Raw genomic sequence first — 10,971 nt, 5'->3', positions numbered from 1 at the left:
CGTGTTGGTGCGTTGCATAGAGAAACGTACAAGATGGGCGACAAAAAATAATGGGTTTTGGGTGAGTTATGCACGGGTGTACATCAAGTCGTGCGCATTGGGACATAAACAAATCCGTTTCTGGTGTAAAATGGAGGAATTGTTGAAGGACATTTAACATTCCTGTTTGAAGCAATCTGTTAAAATGCTTTCGTTATCTTTATATTCCTTCACTTCCTAGGCACTTAATACTTAAGTGCTATTTATTTGATATTTCTAGCGTATATGCATTGAAATTAAAGGCCTGAGTTCAGGAATGACGGAATAGATTCAGTGCCCGTTCCTGTCAAGGTCTTCATGCATTATCTTCGCTTTTTTTTTCCAAAGTCCTTATTTTTTAATTTAATTGTGAAATGTTCAGATTTGGAGTAGATTATTTCACATATTTATTTACATATGTGATGAATTTTCCACAAAATTAGAAAAAAGACTGTTTGATGGTTTAGCTCATATAGCTCATATACATCCGTAAGTGCTCAAATAGCGTCGTTGCTTGTAGCTTTCTATATGCTACTGGGATGACTAAGGGGAAGGAAAACACTAAGAGGTTTAAACCGTGCTCTCTTGCAAATCTGAAAATGATCTTCACGTACTGCAGGTCTTTTGTTACCAAAATGTCAGATGCAAGCAGGGACCCTCTGACATGGTTCAACTCGTTGCACGACCATAAAAGGTGGTCTTTGTCGTGATTGTCCAGCGCAAAATGATTAGACATGAGTTTTGACATCAGACGTATGAACGCTCTACCCTCGGTGAGTCCGCTAAACCAGGGTCGTAGGGATACTTTTGGAGGAATCGAGTAGAGAAATCTACCAAGAATTTCCGTGTCCCACAAATTCTGCCAACGAGTTAGACAGAACTGCTGTGGAGAGCAGACGTACTCGTGGATGAGAATGGGTCTCTCGTACAAGTCTCCTTCAGAAGCGCCTTTTTTGCCAATTCATCCGCCTTCTCGTGACCATCTATTTACCAGACGGTATCCATATAAGCGAAATGCGAAACGCCTTGTTAAACAAGGAGCTTAGGAATTTGTTGCATAAAAAAGTCTAAACTCTTCACAGACCTAACCGTTTTGAGTGCTTCAACAGCTCGTATAGTAGTCCAAACGTGTGAAGTGCTTTTAGTGCTGCTAAAGAATGCTTTTGCGATCTGGTGGCCGAGACCATAATGGCGCCGTTCTTCACACGGCAGTATCGGAGATCAAATCCCATGCAAATCGTCCGTACGCAGGGCTGGCATGGCATTGTCAAAAGAGTGTTGGCTTTAAAAATATATTATGTACAAGTTTTTTGCGGTCATCAATGTGTGGTCTCTCAGCATTCTCAACATGGCAATATTTTGTATGCTATGTTATGCTGTTTAGTTTTCATAAGATAGACTAAATTACATGACTGTATGTGTGTATGGTTTCAGCCGAATTTACACTTTATATAGAAATAAGAGTGGATGTTTAATGCTGCACCCGTGAAGCTGATGGAATTTGCCCCGGTACTGTATCTTCAATTAGTGTACACGTCAGCCTAATTTCGTGGAACAATACCTTTCGGGCATGTGATCGCAACATCCACCATCTATTCCGATAGTTAAGCGTAAAAAACTGGCCACAAGAAGCAAACAAAACCCCAAGCAGCATGGAAATATCGGAAAATAGTGCTCAGTTTTGTGTTTTAACCTATATCACGTGGGAACGCAAATGAAGATGATGAGGAAAATTGAACCCAAAAATCGCCAAACCGAACTCTATGCTAGTAACAATTGCACTAGCTTTCGGCCATGGTAAGGCCATGATGATTATGCTGTCGATGGGAGCAAACAAAGCTAGCGCAAATGCACAGAAACAAAACGAAGAAGATACAAAAGTGGACAAAACATTGTGCGGCCATTGTGTTTTTCGCGAGAGCTTTTCACATCGCATCGCCGAACGAGCGTCCGGCGTGTGTGTGTGTGAGTGAGCAGCTTTGCGATTAATTGAAGTTATGTAGCGTCAAAGGGAATTAATTACGGCGTCACTTTTTCGGTCAACATGGGACGCGTTTGAGGGTGGCAATCGGGTGGGTTTTTGTGCAAACTGTACGCCAACAACGGCACCACCCGAAGCGTGTTGTGTGTTTTGCGAGCAAAAATTACCACCAACGGGGCGAAAAGTGAAATGCTGGAAATGGAAAATGAAGCGTAATGGCATTGATAATGGAATGTGCAATGCATTTTCACATGGGTTGCATGGGGGGGGGGGGGGGGGGGAGGGGAGGTCCGGGATGAGTTCAAGGCGTGCGGGATGCGTGTCGACTTGAGAAGAGGTCAGCTATTTCGCACAACATTTTCGGCTCGTTTCATTTTGTTGTTTCTGTGCGGCGAGTGATTTGGGGGCCTTGCATGTTACTGTTGTTGTTGCTGCTACATTTTTGTGTTTTGTGTATTATTTTGTTTTTATTCTATTTGTTTTTTTCTGCTTCTGCATTGTACAGGTAAAGTAGAAACTCTGTTGTTTTACATTCCCCTCTTGCAACGTTGCAATTCAATTTGACAGCAGCCTGTTAACCGATGGGACACACATTTTGCTGGTCGGCGTCCGTTTGCTTCTTGGTATTACTTCGAAGCTGAAGGGCCAATAACATTTATTGATATTTTTGAGGTACTATGGGTGGCTAACGGTAATTTAATTTTGTTTTATATGTTTGAAGCTTGTAAAAAATGGATATGGTAGAAGTGTTATATTTGTCCAGACACATTTTATGCTGTTTGTAACATAATAAATATTGCTAGTTATATGATTTCTATCGCTTGCTTTAGTGTCAAATTGATGATTTTTATGATAAATGATCAATTTGTTATTATGTTGACAGCAAGGGCTATAAATTTTTCAATAAAGGAGCTACATTTTCCAAGGGACTCTTCCGTCCAACGTTCCTTTTCCTTGAACAATTTTAAACTAAAATTCTCGTCCTAGAAATCTTGTCTGTTAACTGATCTCCTACTCCAAATTATCTGCCAATGGACATTCCAAATCTTAAGACCACAAGACCTTGTTATTCAAGCAGCTTCATCTACCAATGAACTTTGCACCCTTCATATTCCAGAAAGAAAAGCTAGTCGTTGAAGGGCCTCATCGTCCAATGGGCATTGTCGTGTAAAGGACTTTTGAGACCACGATCATTCTGATAGAGAAAGTTAGATTAATCTTCTTCTTCTTCTTCTTTGGCACTACAACCTCGGGAGGTCTCGGCCTGCCATTTCTGGCTTTCTGTGACTTAATTTTACCCGTAGAAAAGTAGTCAGCCTTAAGTACGGGGAGGCGGTCTGGATAGGATTTGAACCCCGGCCCTGCCGTGTGAAGACCGGCGCCGCTGTCGCCTCGGCCACCGGGCCGCCCCGGTTAGATAGTTAGATTAATAGCATAGATATAAGAAATGGTAATATAAGTAAGCATTAAGAGAGTTGCAGGATTTTCTGGACCCTATAGAGCTCTGTACCCTAGATTCCAAGGGCTACAGCAATGCTGAGAGTCATAGGCAATAAAATCTCTTCTAATTTAATTTAATCTTAAAATGAGCTAGAGTTAGTGAAGGATCACTTTCTAATAAATTCAAATTTCATCCGGAAAATTGTGTTTTTCTTCCTTCAACTATCATAGGAATATTAAACATTAAGTTTATAACATAAATAAACCACACACAAAAAACAATCTATCAATCGCAATGAAATCTTTCTACTGCCGAGGCAATCCCGCACGATCATTACTTGCTCAATCGAAATGAAGTGCATTTGAGTGACAAATTGATGGAAATTGGATTGCATTTGGGTGCCTTCCTTCCTTCCTTCCTCCGCTGCCGGTTCCGGCAACAGAGCCCCAGCGTTTGTGAAGGGCTTTAGCTTGAGCAATAGTTTTTGTTTCGATTAATCTGCCCCACTGAACGGCCATTGCATTTGCTCGCTTGTGTGGGTAGCTTTTTTTTTGCATACCACTATGAGGCTGCTACTTTTGCGGGAATTAAGAGCCTCACGCAAAGAAGAGTGGTCGGACGGCGCGTTGAATGGGGTGCGTTAATCTGGCTCTTGTTCGGGTGCTTGCTGCGGAATGGTGATTTTCATCTTCATTTGCTTATTGTTGCGTTATCGCGTGATTCGGGAGGATAGGGGCGTTTTTTTGCTGTTGTATCAGCGCCGTTGTTGTTACCCACGGAAGCGGATTAGCAGCGGATGGCTGAAGTGCTGATACTGCGGGTGCTGCGGATTGTGTGAGCTGATCAACGCAATCAAACGGGAAAATTATCGCACAGTTAATCGAATCGAGGTATTTGGTGACGTAGAGCATTTTTATTTATAGTTGTGAAAACCATTAGTTTAATTTTATATTTTGAATCATTTTTGCTGTCAATCAAGGACATATCGGAGGACATATCGTATAAGTTTTGAAACCTTAGAATCTTAAAATTATTATAACATAATTATCTACTTGAGAATGGTAGGTCATCTAAGGTTTATGAAGTAGAGCTGTAACTCATAACTTTATCGGATTTTTCCAGTATTTTAATCAAACCTGTTTGCAACCAAAAAGACTCCACTATGTGTCAAGAAACGTTTCTTTTCTGTATCATCTTCCCATCGACGAATCCGATCAGTGAATTTGTTTGTTTGTTCGGTTCAATTTTCTTCCCTTAATTTAACTTCAGCTTCAAAAACTTAGCTTACAAATGCAAACAAATTCACAAATTACTTCCCCTCTTCGGGTCCCCTCCATCGGAATCAGCTTCCTGTCGATTTGCCGCGAAGAAAAAGTTTTCCAACACTGCACAGTGGTTGTTGTCGCGATTTTCCGTTATATTGAAGCTTGTTTTTCCACTCCACTCGCTAGAAGGTGAACGTGTGGAGCGTAATAGGCAGTACGAGTTCCCTACCACTCCACCCAACTGGGGGAATAGTGAGATATCCGGGTGGATATCGTTTTACCATCAATCTTTCGGCAATGATGCCGTGGCATCGCACATTTTACTCACCGGCGCGCACTCGTGCTTACGCGTGGGAAAAGATGTGTTTGTGTTTGCTCCCGGGGCTCCCGGCTTGTCTGCCGTTTGTTTCCTTATTTATTTCGATATCAATCGCAAAGTCATCATTGTGTGTAGTCCTCTTTTGTGCTGCCTTAGTCCTATAGTCAACCACTACTGCTGGGAGAGAAAAAAAATTGAACGAAATATCGAGTCGATGCGTTTATACGGGCAATTTTGAGGCATCGGCACAGCAAATGTGAGGAAAACAAACTTCTTACACAACACAGGCTCCAAATCAACTGCCTGACTTTTTTGTTGTTGTTGCTGCCGGTGCGGAGGGAAAAGCACACTCCACCCTTCGGTTGATTTTTAGCCATTTTCCATTCTACGCTGACGGCTGTTGTTGTTGTGCGTTTTTACCGAGAGATTAGAGCGTCAAAAAATTCAATAAAACTTTTGATCCAACTCCTGCACATCGGCCCACGCTGGCGGCGTGTGTGTGTGTGTGAACTTAATCGAACTTGTAAGAAGCATGACGCCATCTAGCTGGTGCGGGACTCCAGCTGGCAGGGACACAAAAGGATCGATAAATTTAATAACACGCAGCGGCACTAGCAGCAGCAGTAGCAGCAGCAAAAAAGGTAGATATCGGCTTTCTTTGCCGAGCGTCCAACAGCTCGGAGGTGGTCAAAATATCAAAGAGAACGTGTGAAGCAAAGAACTCCCTCTTAGACTAATGGGAAACTGGGGTGTGTTTTTCGGATGGGCCGACCAAACTGATGTGTGCCGTGTTATGTGACTGATGATGGTTCACTTTGAAGGTGATTCGTTTGCGGAGGGTGGCGGCCGACGACGGTGGCGGTCGGGAAAAATCAGACATCAATCCAATTTCTGATACCGGATCTCCAATTAATTTCCACAAACTCCCTTTTGAAACACCTCTTAACCTGCCCTTCTTTGCCAACCCAACACTCCACCCTCCTAGTGTCTAATGGTCAGTGGCAATCATATTATGCAGCCAGAGACACCTTCCATGTGCCTAAACATATCCGTTCTCTGGTTAGGCCAGCTTTGTTTTTTGTCTTCAAACTTTTAGCCCTTCTCGTACACCCTTTCCCGGAAACCCCCGTTTCCGTCTTACCGCACAGTGTGGGCAAAGTTCCCCGCTTTGGACCGTCGTAAGTGTGCGTTTGATTTGATTTGTGAGTTCTGATCTCGGGGTTGTTGGGCGAGGCCCACCCAGTGATCTAAATCGAATTGATGCGCTGTGCCTTTTCCGATTTACCTCGAGAGTTAGACAGTTTAACTCTTTTTTTGTTGTTCAGTTTCATTCGATGGACGTTTCGATTCAGTTTCGTTCGAGGATCTGGTTGAGAATTGTTCTTCGAGGGAAGTGAATCAAATATTAGGGAAGTTGGAAAGTTGGGACTTTGATTTGATTAGAACGTTGGGAGAAGAATGCTTTGACAAGGGGGTTTTTCAAAGAAGGTTGGAATGGAGAAGAGATTTTGTATAATGTTGTCCCGATCAAACGGTCTCAATCCAATTTTGCCAGAAAGCATTAGCGGACGACACAGCATTAATGGGTTAGTGTAGCTTTATCATATTACTTATTTTGTTGGTGAGCTTGTTGGGAGAAGATAAGGTTATGATAAAAAATAAAAAATGAATCACACTTTTCGAATGACTTACTTTCCTGCTTATTAGGTTCTACAACCGCTTCATGGTCTTGGCCTTCTGCTACATTCCTCGATATTCTTCACGGTTTAGCGCCATCGTCTGCGAATCTATTATTCCGACTGTTCTGGTGGCCTTATCAACGTCATCACTCCACCTCATCTGCCCGTGTGGACGGCCTAAAATGACTTACGGGCTGGGTCGTCCGGTGCCATTCTAATGTCATGACCAGCCCACCAGAACCTGGCGAGTCTTATTCAGTCAGGATGGGATATGAACCCCGGTCCTTCCGGATGAAGACCGGCGCCATTGCTTGACAATTTCATAGAAAATACCTTGTTCAAAATTCGGCGAAAACAAATACAGTAGCTCTAGCTCCATAGATGAAATAAATCAAGGCAGAGGGAAAACGTTCTCATTATTGGTAGACAACACCTTCACGAAACGTGCTTGGGCAAAGAGGCAGTAAGTTAGTTCGTCTAATGTCAACGACTTTTATCGTTATGTGAATGTACGGGATTTTTTTGCGAAACCTTGAACCGTTTTTCTTTTTGTTAAACTAAAACAACAAAAAAATCCTCAGAACAAAATTACTTCCCACACCGAAAAACCTCCACTTCTTGCCTTATACTTTCACTAGCAAGCTTTTTCCGTTTGGCTTTTTTTTAACAAATGAGCAAAGAGAGCAAAATTAACTGATGATGTCCAAACTGTGTGTGTGTGTGTGTGTGTGTGTTTTTTTTTTCTGTTTCGTCACGAATTGCATTTAGCCAACGAACAAGCTAGTGAAAACCCCGTCGAAGCACCGAAACGAAGAAGTAAGCAAATTTAATTAAAAATAAAATTGCTCCAATTGTTCCGTTCCGGTCAGAGCGCTTTTGTTCAACCCGATTCGTGTGTGTGTGTGTGTGTGTGTGTGTGTGTGTGTGTGTGTGTGTGTGTGTGTGTGTGTGCTTTATTCATTTTCAAGTAAAAAGAAGAAAGAAAAAAGTTAAACGAACCACCCCAAATCGACACATTTTTCCTGTCGATCTTCGATCCGATTTTCGTGCCTTTTACTGGCGAAGCGTTTTATTTTATGCATTTGCAATTGAAATTTGCCAAAGCTTTCGGGGCGCAAAAAGGGTTGGCCATGTTTTGTGCTCGTGAGGTGTAGAAATGAAATGAATGCACATGGAATTTATTGCGGTATTGTTTTGTTAATTGGTTTCGGGTTGTATGCATCTCTAATGCGGAGATAATTGAAGAAAAATTGTGGGGGAAAAAAGAGCACATTGCCAATTAATGTAGTTTTAGGAAAACGGCTTTGTTAAGCGAACTCTTTTCGATCTCATTAGAGCTTCTTTGGAAAGCGACTTCGTCTCTGACGCTTGACTTGGATCTTGATAATAATTATAATGGTAATTTTTAAACAGAGTCCTCTAGCACAAGTTAAGAGCTCATCGTCGATGGTCGATCAAATGCAACCTGTCAGCCGTTCATTGATCGCATATTGCGATTATGTTAATTTATCCGAATCCAGTCCGGGTAATAGGTGGCAGCTCAGTGGGGTGATTGGTTTTTATTTTCCCTTCTTTTCATTTTCCAACTCCTATCTACTGGCCAACGCACGCCATGTGGATAGTTTCTAATTTCCAATTCAAACACATTCCCCCGAGAGTCGAACCCCGGGACTGAGGACTGGGGCACACAAAATGGAGTTTTTACTGTGGGACGTAGGTGCGTTTTTTTGTATTCCCCAATACATCTCGGTCCTTCCGTACATGACCTGGATTCGGGCTGCATTCGTTCTAAAAGCGTCACTACCATTTCTGTCAATCAATGACACGCCGGTGAAGCTGGTGGAGATGAATCTGTTTCGCTTTTCACTGGCGTTTTCTGTTTTTTTTTTTTTTTCTGTCGATGTCTGCCAATCCTCCCGATAGGCTTATCCCCAATCCGAATGGCCATTTTATGGTGAATCCATATCAATGTGTGCCTGGATGTGTTTTTGTGTGTGTGGGTGAATTCAATGGGCAGGATTTTTCGATCATGATGATGTGTCCTTCCCGAATCGCACCGATGCCCTATCAGCTTGCACAGTGTGAAAGCCATACGGTCTTTATCAATCCGCCGTTTTGAAATGATTGGACTCTTCTGTATGGTGGTCCCGGTGTGTGTGTACTCTTCGTGTACGTGTAGGTTGAGGTTTGTTTATTTTGCCATTTTTGTGCCTGTGTGAGCATCCCGTCTCCCGTCTCCCGTCCACGCTGCCTTGGTTAGGGAAGAATTTTAATTTCAATTACCTATCGATCTAATTGGATTGGATAATTTAATTTCATGGTGGGATAGATTGTTTTCATCCCCGGTCATACCCATCCGTCCGTACCCCACATGCATGTACTGTGTACTTTTCTATTGGAAGTGAAGTTTTGTATTTTTTTGTGAGTCCGCCGTGTACCAGCCGCTGGACATTGACTGTCGATAGAGTGGCAGTGTACCACCGTTATGGTAATTGAACATGGAGGATTCTATCTTTTTTTTTGGCACGGCGCATTAGCATTTGAAACAACAACAAAAAAGAACAACGTTCATTGCGCCGTGTTTAGTTGCTTTTACACGCCTGATAATGATGGAATGAGTAATGAAGCGATTGTACATTAGGGCCAGGTAAATAGTTTTTAGCGAGAGCATACAAAGCATAAAAATAAAGGTGGTGAAATCAGGAAACATTTAAAAATTCAGCAAAGTTTAATGGACTTGTTTAAAATTACCAATTCATGCGTTCAAAGGTCGATTACGGCGCCGGTCTTCACACCGCAGGACCGGGGTTCAAATCCCACCCAGACCGCCTCCCCGTACGTAGGGCTGACTACTTTACTACGTGTAAAATTAATTCACAGAAAGCCAGAAATGGCGGACCGAGTCCTTTCGAGGTTGTAGCGCCAAGGAAGAAGAAGATATATTCCTCAGCTTAGGAATAGATACTTACCTTTTTGAATACATAAACAAGCGAGGGCTTCGACTAATATGATCTATACTGAATCTGCAAGCAGTCATAACGAGCTGATGATCTATAAAATGTGAATTTTTAAAGCTGATTTCAGGACAGTGTATGCTAATTCGGAGCGCTCGATGGGAGACAACACAATTAATATATGACTTAAGCAAGAGATCCTTACCACTGTAGCACAGAGGAAATTATTTTTATTTATTGATTTTTTAAGTATTACAGTCCGATGCCGTATTGTCACAGAGGAAATTATGATGTGCCAAAAATCATAGAATCTTGAATAATTACACATCTTCGAAAAAACGGCAATGAATTACATAAAAAACTTACAAAAACTATACAAAATTACTGAACATAAAACTTTTTAATAGAAATGATACAATGAGATGTAAACATTTTAATGTAAATTATGTAAAATGTGCTCAGTGTGATAAATATTGATAAAAATATATAAATATATAAAATATATAAAATCATAAATTATAGCATTAAAATTATAAATGATAAATTATTATTAAAAATCAAATACATCAAATAAGAGAGCGAATTAACTGATAGGAAAAAAAGTCAAATGTAGTACAAACATTTCAACAAAGGACGCGGAAATATTGTATATACATTGAAATTAGTGGAGATCGTGAATCGAGCCGAAGTCACGCAAGGAGTTGTTAAAATAGTGTTCAATTAAGTCAGATTGTTAGATGCAACGCATGCATTGCTTTCTGGTCCTGATAGGCAAGGGGAACTAGTACAAAATAACTCACCTTTACAAGCAATTTGAAGCCTATACATAAAGATCTTTAAGATAGACGGCCTGGCCGTTCTACCGGGAGTCAAACTAAGGTTCAGAGCGTAAACTCAAACCACTAAGAGTCACTTTAGGATAGCTTCAACTGAGAAGACTGTAGGCACCCTAAACGCAACGGGACAAGGATTAGGATGAACAAGACAGAAACAAATTACTTGATCGCTGAAGATTCTGAATGGAAATGAGGACTTTGGACTGGAAAAGTACGACGATGTTGATCACTGAATGTTAAAAAAGGTTGCTACCAGATACTGTCTGCAAAGGTATGCATTGTGATATTTGTAGCAGACGTCCATGTTTCTTTCAGGGTTTCGCAACAGTTTGATCTTCGGCCAGCATCCTGATGGTATTGATGATCGCATCTCAGACCCGAATCCAGTTTTGCAAGGTTAGGAGGAGTGCCGGGATTAATAAATATTTCGAACAGTTCAACACACTAAAAAAGAGTAATTTTCTTTCACTATCAATGG

The sequence above is a fragment of the Anopheles stephensi genome, unplaced genomic scaffold, assembly GCF_013141755.1.
Source record: "Anopheles stephensi strain Indian unplaced genomic scaffold, UCI_ANSTEP_V1.0 ucontig3, whole genome shotgun sequence".
In the NCBI taxonomy this organism is placed as follows: domain Eukaryota; kingdom Metazoa; phylum Arthropoda; class Insecta; order Diptera; family Culicidae; genus Anopheles; species Anopheles stephensi.
This window is presented reverse-complemented; position numbering follows the sequence as displayed.